Here is a 15,098-nt window from a genome sequence, read left to right on the forward strand (position 1 = left end):
CCACTTGAGAGACTGTGGCTTTGCACTCCCCAGGATAAAGCAGTGGGCAACCCACCCACTTGAGAGACTTGAGAGACTGTGGCTTTGCACTCCCCAGGATAAAGCAGTGGGCAAACCACCCACTGGAAAGACTTGAGAGACTGTGGCATTGCACTTCCCAGGATACATCAATGGGCATGGAGCCCCCTCGTGCAGCAGTGGCATTGTGCGTTCATCTGGCTGAGGTGCCTCCCCTCCCCCTCCCCCTGAGGTGCCTGTTTCATTTCGATCTGATGCCCCTGCAGTGTTCTCTCCGTTTCCAGTCACGTGTCATGTGTGGGCTTCGCCCATGCATTTTGGGCCCAGTGGTCCACGGATAATGATTGGTGCACTATCCGGACTTGTGTAGTTGGTGTACATAATTGCGTTTACTGGATTTTGAACTTTGATAATGAGATTTCACATGATTACATTTGTTCAAATCAATTCCTTTTGTCCTTGCGTTCTTCCAGGGGGTGGGGGGTGTATGTGTACTGTTGCTGCATGTATTTGTGTGTATAGTGCATCCCGCGAGGTAGAGCCTTGCCAAAGAAAGGCCCTCTCTATCAACATATCACAATTGTTTTTTTCCCCCCTCCTTTTGAGGGGAGGCTTATCTATCTGCACTTGGCATGATGGTTAGGGATCCTAGGCCCTGAAGAATGCCCCGAGACCTCTCACGGCTCCCAGCAGAGGGCAGAAACATGTCAGCCAACTTTTAGTGAGGTGACCCAGTGAGTCCTTGTCTTCACCGTGGTGTCCCACCCCATTTTTTGTCGCACCAGCAGTTACCACTATTAAAGTGTAGACTACACACAGGCGACTGCCTAGGTGCTTTATATCCCCCTAGCTTAGCTGGATCCCATTATCTCCAGACAAAATTTATTTACACACTCCCTCCTGTTCCTTTAACGGCGAGGTTGAGTCCGCCCAGGTGGTACTATCCTACCTGGGTGGGGCTAGGTGGTCAAATGATGAAGCATGACACTATATAGTGTGTGAGACCACCTAGTCCGTAAAAGGAAATCCCCCCTCCCACCCCTGTCACAGCACCCACACCACGCATTCTCTGAACCCAACAAGGTCCAGGAGCCCACGGACAGTCTCCCGTGTACAGAGCTCTATATCATCGGTGAACTCCATACTTTCTTGTGGTAACTAGTCTTTCAGAGAGGGAGCTAGTATGGGACGTTTCCCACCAAATATATATTTCTAATCTCCCTCACAACTCTCAGGTAGTGTGATTATAGTCTGAGCAGCCCCAAGCTGTGAGAGTCTCAAGTCTTTTTTTTCCAGGTAGTCCCTGAGATCAGACTCATGTACTGAGGAATACTCTTATCGACAGACAGGGCCCAACATAGCCGGTCTGCCTCCCCTTTCCCGTACACCAGCAACTAACCCCACTCTCCCCTTCCTTGCTCTCCCCCCCTCCCCTACTAGGCCTAGCTTCAGACATAGATGCAGCTATTTGATTATTTTCTCCCCCCTGCCAGTACTCATCAACATGGCAGAGGGACTTTCATTTGATGATGAAGAGGTGACTGCAATTCTCTCGGCACCATCGCTTCTAGGCGACGCAGCCCTCTCAAAAAGCCTGTCCCAACTAGGGGATTGGGATTCGCTAGTAGAACTCAAACGATCACAGGTCAAGACAATCCTACACGGGGCCGTTCTGACTGAATACCTACGCAGTAACACGGCACCCAATGGTCTCATCGTATCAAACGAGCCACGCATCTTCCTGGAGGATCTAGAATTCAGGAAGGACTGGGCTCTGATTGCATGGAAGTGCACAAGAGACTGGCAGGTCCTGATAATCAAAACAGCGACCCGCCTATCTGAAGCACTCCTGATACAGATAAAAACCAGTGAGAGTAACCTTAAAACAGGTGTCAGCATCCTGTCCTTCAAGAAATAATTGGAGGAAACCAACAAGAACATAAATGAAATCAAGGAGTATCTGACCCAGCAGAAGATCTCCAAATTTCAGAAAGATCTGAAACGGTTCTCACAAGAGAAAGCATACCCATACACGAATCCCGAATATGTACCAAAGGCACCATGTCCGATAACTCCTCCAACAAACATACCAGTTGGAACACTGACAGCGATTCGTCTATCCAGACACGACAGCGCCAAGGGCGCTGAGGCCAATACAGAAGGAGATGTAATTACTCAACTATAATACCCTCATACCCCCCTCCTTTGAGTCAACAATGGGGCTGGCCAGCCCAGTATGGACCACCCACCAACTTTCAACCCACCCCCCCCCCATTCTTCCATAATCTGGGACAATTGTCTTTTCCCGATCAGCCTCCCCCTTTTTTAGACAGAGGCCAAGGGATGGGAAAAGGGAAAAGGAAAGGGGTACACTGGAAACCAAGAGACGAACCATCAGAGCCCCCTCGGGAGAATGCTCCGGGAACAAGCAAATAACAGTGAAGACTGTGACAAGTAGGGGAAGGGACAACATTGTGAACTTGAGGAACAGAATCATCGACCCGGCCGAATCGAAGGCACTCAATAAAGGCCTTAACTTCGTCCCCACCCCTAAAATAGACCTATTCAAGACCAGGACAGAAATTGACGAACTCTTCCGCAAAATCTGCCTCAAAACTTTCTTCCTCGACAGAGAATTTGTAGAAACAGACCGTAACACTGGCCTACGCCCTAAATCTACCTTCTGTCCTACAACCGGACAGATGCCTCCCGAAGTTTTAGCCTTCGAGAAATCAGTGTCCCACAAGATCAATGGGCTGACAGATTCAGGGCATGATACCTTTCACAACATAAGCTCAGAGGAGCTCACAGCATTAAAAAGTCTCACCACAGACCCTTCAATTATCATCAAACCAGCCGACAAAGGCGGGGCCACGGTAATTCTACCAACAACTATGTACAAAGACGAATGTAAGCGTCTAATGAATAATGAGCATCATTATAAACGCCTGTCCCGAGAACCGACCCCTGATATCCAGGAAGAGATTGCCTTTATGGTTAACAAAGGTATCGAAAATGACTGGATCACTAAACATGAGGCAGCATTCCTGATTCAACACAACCCAAAGACACCGTATTTTTACATACTTCCAAAGATACACAAAGGGAAGATTCCCCCCGCTGGGAGACCTATCATATCTGGGATAGGCTTGATCCTTGAACCTCTTTCCCAGTTTTGCGATGTATTCCTCCAACCACTAGTGAAGCAAATCCCCACCTTTCTGAAAGATACCACTGACGCCTTGGTCCTCCTCGACTCGATGCCATTTGATAAAAACACAAAACTTCTGATCACATTGGATGTAGAGGCTCTCTACACCAACATCCCCCAGGAAGCAACCCTGGAGGTTATATGTGAGCTGTTAGAAAGAAACATGAATAACTCACGTACACCACCGGAATTCATTCTGGACCTAGCTCACTTGGCCTTGACAAGGAACTATATTGAATTTGAAAATCAGTTCTTCCTACAGACACAGGGGACCTCAATGGGAAGTACCTTTGCCCCGAGTCTGGCCTATCTATACGTAGACAACTTTGAGAAACAGGTGGTACTCCACGAAGACAACCCATACCTGGAACATATCAGACTATGGAAATGCTACATTGACGATATCATGCTCATCTGGGCAGGATCCAGTGATGAAGCACACACTTTCATAACCTGGCTCAACTTGGCAAATCCTTTCTTGAAATTTACGATGACCATAGGGAATGACCAACTGCCCTTCCTCGACCTCTTAATCCATGAAAGTAAAGGTTTTTTGGCCACAGAGGTCTACCACAAACCTACGGACCGGAACAATCTACTACAATTTAAGAGTTTTCACCCAAGATCCCTGAGAGAGAATCTACCCGTGGGGCAATTTCTGCGACTACGACGCAATTGCTCAAATATCTCAGACTATCATAAGCACGCTGACCTCTTATCCACTAAACTACTAGAAAGAGAGTACCCTAACACTGTGATAAGGAGAGCTTATAAAAGAGCACGCGATAACAATAGAGACCAGCTACTGCTACCCAGAATTAACAAACCAAAGACGGAGCAGATAGTTTGCGTGACTACGTTCAATCCACTATCCAACAAAATCCAAAAGATCATCCGAGAAGGGGGGAAGATCCTGAAATCAGGTGGTCTCCCCCTTGAACAACCCCTGCATGCATTCAAAAGAGCTACTAACATTCGGGACATGGTAGTCCACATCAGGCCCATGAATAAAACCCCTATAAGACAAACCACCCTGTGGCAGATACCAGCACCAGCCGGTCACCACCCGTGCGGGAACTGCAGCATGTGTAAATTCACACAGAAATCTACCACTGTAGAACTTGGTCTACAAACCCCGTGGCGTCAAAAGACACTCACAAACTGTAACAGCAAAAACGTGGTATACTTGATCATATGTCCATGCAAACTCAAGTACAGTGGTATGACAACAAGAAAGGTCAGCACTCACATCTGTGAGCACAGGAGTATGATTAGATGCAAACGGGATGCTACAAAACTAACAAGCCACTACGTGGCTAATAACCACTCCCCAGATGACATACAATGGACGGTATTAGAACAACTGCCACCCACAACCAAGAACATGCCACAGAAGCTACTCTATTATGAGCAGCGCTGGGTCTGGAGATTACATACAGACACCAGCGGGTTGAATGATGACATCCCATGGGCCTCACTCAATAAATGACCTCTCTCCATCCCCCCCACCCCCCACCCCTTTTTCTAAATCCAGTCCTTCGTCCCCTGTCTTTCACACTTTTGTTCCTTGCTCAATATTCCTCCCTTGCCCTTGTTCTTCTTCTCTCTTCATCCTTTCCCGCATTATTTTTCTTCCCCTTTACTTCCCTAACCCCGCCCCAAACCCCCTGCTCCTCTTCCCCCGCTCCTCTTCCCCTCTCCCTTTTATTTCTTTTCCTTTTCTTTTTAACCTTCTCTCCCTTTTCTCTTTTCTCCCTTTCCATTCCTCTCCCCTTCCCTTCTTCCCTCTGATTTTCCCCTACCCCCACCCTTCAACCCCCCCACCCCCCTGCAGTATTCCCCTTCTCTCTCTCCCCTTCCTGTCCATCCCTCTTGATTGCACTACCCCTTCTTAGTTCCCCCATCCCTTCTCCCCCCCCCCCAACCACCACCTTTCGGGTCCAGACACCATTCCCGGCACTGTTACATGCCTGCGGCCGGGTACCCTCCCCAGCGCAGGTCTCCACATCTCCGCCCCGCAATGCGTCTGGGGACTACAATCCCCAGATGCCTTTGCGCATACGCGCATGCGCGCTGTCTCCATTTCTCGGCCACCAGGAGACGGCGCAGGGCACCACATCGCCGTCCAGCGATGCGTCTGGGGACCACAGTCCCCAGACGCCTTACTGCACTCGCGCATGCGCGCCTCCTCCGTTTCCAGGCCCATAGGAGACGGCGCCCGACGTCATCAACCTAGCGCCCTGCTCCTCGAGACCGGCTCCATCCGGCTCGAGCAATTACTTGCAGGTGCGCTGAATCACATAACGGACATATAATCCGCCCCTCTGCTGGACTCCACACCTCAAGCGGTCCAGCGAGCGGTCGGGATAGGCGCACAGCGAGCGCGTCCTTTGATGTGGTAAGTGCTGCTGCACTTGCTATACGGCGGATCTCCAGCAACACCTCAGATAAGGCTGAATGTCTGTATGATTGAGTGCACTTTTTTAACCTCTCCTTTTTATCTTGTATGTATGAGCGCTTGTGGTTTACCTTATCATTCGCTATTATGAGTGGCTTTTAAGTTCTACCTACATTAGGTGAACCCTGGTCCATATCTAACAGTCAGTGTGCTTTGGATCCTCCACAGTAGGCACCTCCACAGCCCCCAACTAGCTACAAGGGCTGGGCACTTCCTCCACCATTTTCAATGGACACCTACTGTGTATACATATATATATTCATTTTTTCAAAATCTTTTGAGATATGTCATCTTTGTCTATATTCCTTCCCTCCTCCTCTCTCTCCCCCGTTGCCCCTCCCTGGAGTGTGACTATAAGGGGACACTCCCCCTCCTGGAATCTGAGGCTAGTTGCCTCAATCATTAGGGTAAGGATATTTGTTTCTTTTCTGAACCATATTTTCACTGTGTGCTCCGCATGAATTTGGCTTGCCGTGGCACTTGTTTATATGTATATTTATATTTAATTCTGATATAGAGTGTGTTGTGCTGTGTTTTGCTTATGAATTTATAATTTTTATCCCTTCAGGCCTCCGCGAGGTAGTGCCTTGCCAAATGTAGGCCCTCTCTATCAACATATCACAATTGTTTTTTCCCCCCTCCTTTTGAGGGGAGGCTTATCTATCTGCACTTGGCATGATGGTTAGGGATCCTAGGCCCTGAAGAATGCTCCGAGACCTCTCACGGCTCCCAGCAGAGGGCAGAAACATGTCGGCGAACTTTTAGTGAGGTGACGCAGTGAGTCCTAGTTCTCACCGTGGTGTCCCACCCCGTTTTTAGTCGCACCAGCAGTTACCACTATTAAAGTGTAGACTACACACAGGTGACTGCCTAGGTGCTTTTATATCCCCCTAGCTTAGCTGGATCCCATTATCTCCAGACAAAATGTATTTACACACTCCCTCCCGTTCCTTTAACGGCAAGGTTGAATCTGCCCAGGTGGTACTATCCTACCTGGGCGGGGCTAGGTGGTCAAATGATGAAGCATGACACTATATAGTGTGTGAGACCACCTAGTCCGTAAAAGGAAATCCCCCCTCCAACCCCTGTCACGGCACCCACACCACGCTTTCTCTGAACCCAACGAGGTCTAGGAGCCCACAGACAGTCTCCTGTGTACAGAGCTCTACATCATCGGTAAACCCCATACTTTCTTGTGGTAACTAGTCTTTTGGAGAGGGAGCTAGTATGGGACGTTTCCCACCAAATATAAATTTCTAATCTCCCACACAACTCTCTGGTAGTGTGATTATATGAAGCTCCTATCTCCCCGTGGTGCTCCCCTCACCCTCCATCCCACTGGTCTCCTCGGCATTGGTGGGCACTGCCTCCTGGGTCCCATGGGCTGTAGCTCCCCCACTTGCCAGTGCCTCTGCTCCTTTGCCAGATGATGCTAATGCACACAAAGACAGAGGAAGAAAAGGAGGGAGGGTAGGGGAGAAAGAAAGAGAACACAGGGTCCATTATAGAAAAAAACAGCATAGATTGCATACACATCATAATAACTCACTGGTAATTTACACTATGCAGTGACACCACAAGACCATACCATTGCCTGGGAACAACAGCTGAACATGTGAGCTGAAGAAGCAATCATCCTCCATAAGTAAACCTGTACTTTGTAATCTGCACATCTACTAAAATTCACTGATCCATGTCTACCTGTTGACAAAGGCGCAGCTTCACTTAGTCCGTTACAGTGTCTGATCAACTTGCAATTGCCAGGACATACCACTTAGATAGTGGACATCAGAGTATCACTCCTACATTCCTGCACTGGAGAGTCAGGATGTAGTCCCTTCCTCATGTAGAAATCCTAGCAAATAACTAAGACCTATTGTACATATCACTCACCATTGCAATGCAGAACTATACAACATAACCAACAATGGCATACCGAGGCATACACTGACTAATACCTTGGTATCCAAAGACCATGCCAGTCATAAGAAAAGAAAGGGAACACTGTGAGTACTCACCTCCCAGTGGCTGCTGTGCTGCCCTCAAGCACCCATCTAATTCTGAGTTGGCCACTGCCGGTATGTGGCACATTAGGTGGCTCAGCGTCCGACGGGGACCCCGCAATCATTGGGAGGACGTCCCCAGCTGGGCCTCCTCTGTCTTCCGGGCCCAGGGACTGAGGTCCTCCCACCGTTTTCTGCAGTGGGTGCTCCGTCGACTATGGACCCCCCAGGTTCGACAGGTCCTTGGCGATGGCATGCAATAACCTTTTCTTCTGGTGGGTGCTGACCTGCATAGGAGACACAGACAGAAGGACACCATTAACTTCACACTTCAGTCAGTTACAGTAATGGACTACATACTATATTGCTCTCACAATCATCATAAACATCACTTGTACCTCTGTGTACATTTTGCAAGCACCAAACAATACTCACCAAAGGACACACTGCATGCACACACATTCATCAACATACAGCCATGTCGCAACTAATATACCAAAATGGTGCTCACCTGTTGATATGGAGCACCATACAACTATCCCTACAAGGGTAGGACCACATACACAAACTTCCAAGTTCTTCAGATGTGAAGGCTGGCGCCCTATCCCCTGTATCACGGGCCATTGCAGCTATGAGACACAGGACTCAGCAGCTCACGCAGTGGAGGTCTTGATAGGGTCAGAGTCAGGAGTCAAGTGAAATGGGCTTCTGAAAATGGCGGTCATGTCTGCACTGTTAATCACTGTCACCACCAGTGGTGATCATCATTGGCTCCTGTTCTCTACAAACATTAATGTTAACCAAAGAGGAGTTGTACTGCAGTTCTGACCGCCCTCTGACATGACGACTAACGCCGGCGGAGTGATGTCACTCCCACCGGTTTTCTGCATGCAGGACAGGCGGATGCCATTTACTGTAAATCTTTATCATTGTAGTCAATGATATGTGTGTCATAGGCACTTATAGCACACACCAAGGCACTTCCTACACGTTAACATTGTACATTTGGTGGCAGATATCTGCCATGCAAAATCAGTGCTCATACCAGTGCACTGCTTGAATTTGAGAAGTTGATGAACATTGAAATTGTTAGGATACAAATAACGTCTCACTACTGAGACTGCCACTGTGAAGCTGTATTACCATATAGTTATTTTGGATGGTAATAGAAGTCTGTTTGCACATTGAGGCAACCAGCAGATTTCAAACATTGGTTGTCTGACATGTCTGAGAAAGCTCAATTTTCTGTAATTGTGTGTGATGAAATCCATCATGCTTTCTCACACTTGTGATGTTTTGTTTGTTTAGATACCAACCACTGTGGAGGAGGAGGAATTCACCAGTGTACAGACCCCTAGTTGACTTGGCTATAATGGAGGAATGCCATATAATTCTTGCCTATCAACTGAACAGGGCGACAATCATTGAACTGTGTGCACAATTGGAGCCAGATGTCATTCCTGCTCTTCATTGTCCTACTGCAATATCTCCTAGAGTACAGATAATGTCAGTGCTCCACTTTCTAGCCAGTGGATCATTTTAGGTGGCAGTGGGCTTGGCTGCAGGTATGTCTCAGCCAATGTTTGCTAAAGTTTTGAAACATGTTCTGAATGCCTTGCTGAGACAAAGTGATGCTTTTCCCACTGTTAAGGCTGCTTTTTATACAATGTGACACATTCCACATGTGCTTGGGGCCATTGATGGGACCCATATTGCTTTTGTTCCTCCCAGGATAAATGAACAATTGTTTCGAAATAGGAAGAGTTATCATTCCATTAATGTGCAGATGGTGTACCTTGCTGATCAGTACATTTCCCATGTTACTGCCAAGTTACTTTCCAGGATCTGTACATGATGCCTAGGTAATGAGGAACAGCAGTGTCCCACAGATGATGTCACAACTACAGAGAGAGAGTGTGTGGCTCATTGGTGAGTATGATATTTTAATTCAATGTATGTCACAGTGTATTACCTTTGAGATGTCCTCTGTACTATTGTACACATGTAATGTGAGAGGTTCACTATTTGCAGGTGACTCTGGCTACCCAAATCACTCCTGGCTGTTGTCACCAGTGAGGAATCTGAGGACAGAGGCTGAGAATCGCTACAATTAGACACATGGACGGACCAGAAGAGTGATAGAAAGAACATTTGGCCTTCTGAAAGCCAGGTTTAGATGCTTACATATTTCTGGTGGATCCCTACTCTACTCCCCTGTAAAGGTCTGCCAGATAGTCGTGGCCTGCTGCATGCTTCACAATTTGGCCCTCAGAAGGCATGTGCCATTACTGCAGGAGGAGGGGAGAGACAATGCACCTGTGCCAGCAGAGGAAACTGAGGACAGTGATGAAGATGGGGAGAAGGACGATGTGGACAACAGGACAAATCTGATAAACCAGTACTTCAAATGACAGTCAGGTAAGTCTGTAGTTCTGTTCATATCACTATTTTAATGAAGAGCTGTGTGGCAGCTATGACGTACATAGCTCTAATTCCATCAGTTCCATCAGTGGTTAGTGTTGCCACTGATATGAGTTATGGAGAAAAGCTTATTCTGCCTATGCTATGTATTAGCTGTTTGACAGTTTCAAATACATGCCCACATCAAACTGTGTCCTCATTTCGTCCAGTACTTAGCATTTGTTGCTGGGAATGTAATCTAAGTTTCAATGTGTTTACAAAAACACTGTGATTTAATTGTCCCTGACAGTTTGGCCTGGACTAGGTATAATACAGGAGGGATTGGCTTACTGAGAACATGGCATGGCTAAAACTGTGGTGTCTTGTCTAAGGCCCTTACAAAAGTTGTGTCTTGTCACTACTAGTATTTGAAGTTAATTACAGAGCATAATATTAAGTTGATGTGACCAGTTGGATGTAGGCTGTTTTGTTACAGAGGCTCATGTTCCTTTACTTCCCTTTACTTCAAATTTGAATGTCACTGAAGGTTTCTCTTTTTTCAAATGTTGGTGTGATCACTACTGTGTACTCATGGAATGCCTACAAACTGCTTTCACACCATTTGTTGTATGGTGACTTGTGGCAAGCACTTACATTGGTAATGTGCACCACAAGTTGACTATACATAGGATGGATTCACACTCTACATTACATTTGCACAGGAAAATAAAGGTCAAGATATTGCATATTGATAATATGAAAGCACAAATGGGTAGTGGTGGATGAAATCTTCAGTGTAGTGGCCTAGTTAGTTTGTAGCACAGGTCCAGTATCCATGGGGCCATATGAAAAAGGAGCAATAGCAGTCAATAGTAAACACGGTGTCTCAGAGGCATACAAGGGAGACATGTAGGAGAGGCTTGCTTCTTGGCAGTGGTTTTGGTCTTGGCTACAGTCTCTGTGTGATGTCTGGCTCGCAGGGAACATTTGTAGGGTGGTTCCTCTGCTACAGAGGGAGGGTGCTGGTAGTATGTGAGTCCTGTGGCAGGGCCTCCAGTCCACTAGCTGCAGCAGGTGTAGAGGGCTGGTCAGTACTCTGGCAAGTTGAAAGGGCCCTATTGTGTGTTGAAGGCTCACACATGATGGTGACAATTTCACTGACCACCCCTGAAATTAAGGCCATGTTGGCTTTGTGGGCCTGCAACTGCTGCATGACCTCCTGGTGGTGTTCCCTCTACAGTCTCTGGCTCTCCTGCAAGGTGCTGTGTAACTGGCACATTCTGTCCTGGGATTTCTGGTATGTTCCCAGGACATGTGACAGTGTCTGCTGGGCAGTCAGTTCCCTGGGTTGGCCCATCACTTGGCACACAGATGTCCTCCCACTGGCCCTGGACCCCTGTGACTGTGTCCCCTGAACTGTGTGTTCACTCCCACTTACACCAGGACCTTCTTTGTCTTGCCTGGGAGGTGTTGACTCTGGTCCCTGTATAGGTGGGCACACTGTAGATTGACGTGTCCTGGTGACAGAGGTTTGGGGATGTTGGGTGGCTGCTGTTGTAGAGAAGTCATATGTGGGGTGTTTTAGGGTGGGCTGGGTGATGCTTGTGGTGTCTGACTGACTAGAGGGGCTAGATGGGCCAAGGAGATCTTCCAGCTCCAGACATCCATAGTAGCTGTCATCACTGGGGCCTTCTTCTGGTGGAGAACTGGTAGACGTGACGCATGCTGCCGGCTGACATTAGCTGGGGTACCTGTGGACATGTATGAGAGTTGTTCATAGCATCCTCAGATATTAATATGGCTAATTCAGGGAATTAGTGCAGGGTGCTTGCTCCCAGGTGTGGCATTGGCAGTTGAAAGTGATTTTTTACTGTATTGCCAAAAGCATTTTCACATGAATACTTTTAATACAAAAGTCATGTTGTATATATGTCTTTAGCAGTAAATGTCATTGCCATATCCTGGTTTGCTATTGCCACTTCAAGGTATTCCAGGCGTGAATATGTTCAGCATTGACAGGTTTCCCTATAGGATGGGTGTCATGATTTACACATTTGGTTTGTGCATGGTGATGCATTGTGAGATTGGTAGTGCTTCATGCTAACCATGCATTACTTATGTGTGTGAATGATGATGTTGGTGAGGTGTTATTTTAGTGGGTTGGGCATGCAGGAGAAATTGATAAGGGTGGTTAAGGGGGTGGGTATGAGTTTGGGATGGAGTGTGTTGAAGGGAGATAAGGTGACTGGGAGACATACCATGGGGGTATACATGGTTGTAGAGAAGTATGGGTGACTTACCAGAGTCCAGCCCTCCAGTTATTCCACTGAGGTCGCAGGATGCAGGATAGCCAAGACCTTCTCCTGCCATGATGGAAACTGTGGGTGTCCACTGCCAGTCTTCATAACGGCAATGTGGTGCCTGGATGCCATTGCACACACCTTCCCCTGTAGGTCATTCCACCTCTTCCTTATGTCATCCCTTGTGCGTGGTTGGGTTCCCACAGAGGTCACCTTATCTATGATTCTCCACCATAACTCAATTTTCCTGGCAATGGATACCTGCTGCACCTGTGCACCAAACAGTTGTGGCTCTACGCTGGCGATTTTGTCTACCAGGACCTGCAACTCATCATCAGTGAAATGGGTTGCTTTTGTCGGAACATGCTGATTGTGTAGTGGGTGTAATGTGTGTGTTGTGCAGAGAGTGGGGTGTTTGGTGGGGTTGTAGGGCGTGTGAATATATGGTATTCTGTGAAGTACTGATTGAGTGCAGTGGTGTTGTGTGTGTTTGGTGCAGAGGTATGATGTATGGTGTGTGATGCATGAAGGGTGTATAGGTGGCTGTGGTTTGTGTGTGCAGTTCCAGGGATATGTGGGCTGGCAACGTGTAGCGGATTTTGTAAATTTGCAAGGAAGTGTGGGTAGTGTGGAGGTGTGTTTTATAGTGCTGTTGGTGGGTGTGCACAGTGTGTGTATGTGTATCAGGGTAGGTTTTTCAATTTGGCCAATGTTGTCATCTGTTGTGTGGAGTGGCAAAATTGACCGTGGCCGGCCACACCGCCAATGGATAACCGCCGTTGATGGACCGCTGTGGTGATTCGTGGGTTGTAATTTGGAAGGCGGTTTGTTGTTGCCATGGCAGTAAGGGTGGTGGGACCACCTCTCTCCTGCCATCGCTAGATCTGGTGGTGTTGATTTTGTGGCTGCTTTCTGGCTGTTTTGTGTTTGTGACTTATAATACGGCAGGTGGATTACCTCCTCCATGGCAGTCATTTGGAAGCTGTCACCACGGCTCTCCTCGGAATAGACCACCAAAGTTGGAATGAGGGCCACAGTGATGACTCGCTACCATCAGACTCAGCATTTTTTAAAGCAGTCTTCATGGGGCCACGGAGCTACTTCTTCTATTTTTAAAATAAATATTGCATATACATCTTTCTGTGACCCTTTCTATCAAAACATGTACACATCCCTTGCAGACGCTCCAGTTTTGAGCTTGGTTCGCATGAGTATCGGATCTCTTTAAGAGTTGTTGACAAGACCATAATCATATCAGGGTGGACATATTTATTTTCCTCTGACAGCCCATACACCACCCTTAACAGCTTATATACCTTGTATGGGTCTAGCCTGCTACATATATGTCTGATTGTTCTTGGTGCGTATAAGTCATATAGACACTTGTGAGCCTCCTACTGTGGATCCCTTTTTTTGTGACCGCAACAAAGGTTATAATAGTCATGTTTGACACAGGTGTTCACAACAGTCGCAGCAAAACATTTAGCAGGCTACACTGCGTCGTAGGAGACGCCTGGAGTTTCCATTTCAAAATCTGTGCTATTTTAGGTACAATCACATTTGTTATGCAGCTCTTTGTTTTGGCTTCTGAAACTTTCAGACTGTTCTGAACAGCATGAGTAGTAAAAACGTACATTGTTAACCTTTGACGGTGGCCCCTCCACCATGGTTCTCTTTGCTGATGCTTTCTATCATTCAAAAAAGAAAGAAAGACAAGATATTATTTAAAAATAAAATAATGCTGTATGTATGGTAAGTGTCTGTAGAGTTTTTTATCATTTTTTTTACTAATCTCTTCATTTTCATTGCACTTGGAAGCGGCTCTGAAATCTTGAGAGTCGCATAGGTCCATTGGTGCATAACTGATGTCGGAGTTTACACGCAGCTGCTGAACAACGACAGCCCACTGTGCAGTTTCCTCTTGAAACCCTATATCCTTATAGACCGGTAAATTAGGAGGTGCTATAGATTCTTCAACATTGTCTGTGTCAATGAAATTGGTCCCCACATTTAATTTGACACCAAAGGCGTTGCTGCGCTTCTGTCGCCATTAATCTGGGATTTCAGCTGAGTAAATCCTTGAGGCTGAGCTTTTGAAGCTGATAGCAGAGGACCTTGTGAAAACACGAAACATCATAACCCCCTTCCTTAGGCGCACCCTGCTGCACGTTCTCAACCGATAGGATGGTGCTGGGCTATGATTATTTAATCTATCAATAGTGTTCAATCCACCATCGGTGGCAGCCTTTTTGATGAGGAGGTTGTATCTCTTCATAATGACGGAGCAATCACTTTCAGGATGGGGCTCCTGGGTTTGCCATAGGCCACTGACGAGGCTCCTCATATGCATTCTATGGATCAAAAAGGGCGTACTCCACAACATATCACAGACACCTGCTCTCCAGGGGGCTCTGATTTATTGAGGGTGAACGCATAACCCTAACCACGTGGTAGAACCCTGGCATGTGAATAACATATGTTCAGATGATGTCATAACCCACCTGACCCACCTACACCTACCTCAGTTCACTGAAGGGCTCTCAGGCATTGAGGATGTCACTTCCGGGGTGGGGCACCTGACACTTTTGAGTTTGAAGAGCAAAGGTATCGGTGTATTCTACTGTGGGTTGCCCTTACTCCTCTGTCAAGGATCATGTGGATACCATTTGTGGTACCAATGAGTGTTGTATCTATACTGCGGCTTGTCC

This window comes from Pleurodeles waltl, chromosome 8 (genome assembly GCF_031143425.1).
Source record: "Pleurodeles waltl isolate 20211129_DDA chromosome 8, aPleWal1.hap1.20221129, whole genome shotgun sequence".
Classification (NCBI taxonomy): Eukaryota; Metazoa; Chordata; class Amphibia; order Caudata; family Salamandridae; genus Pleurodeles; species Pleurodeles waltl.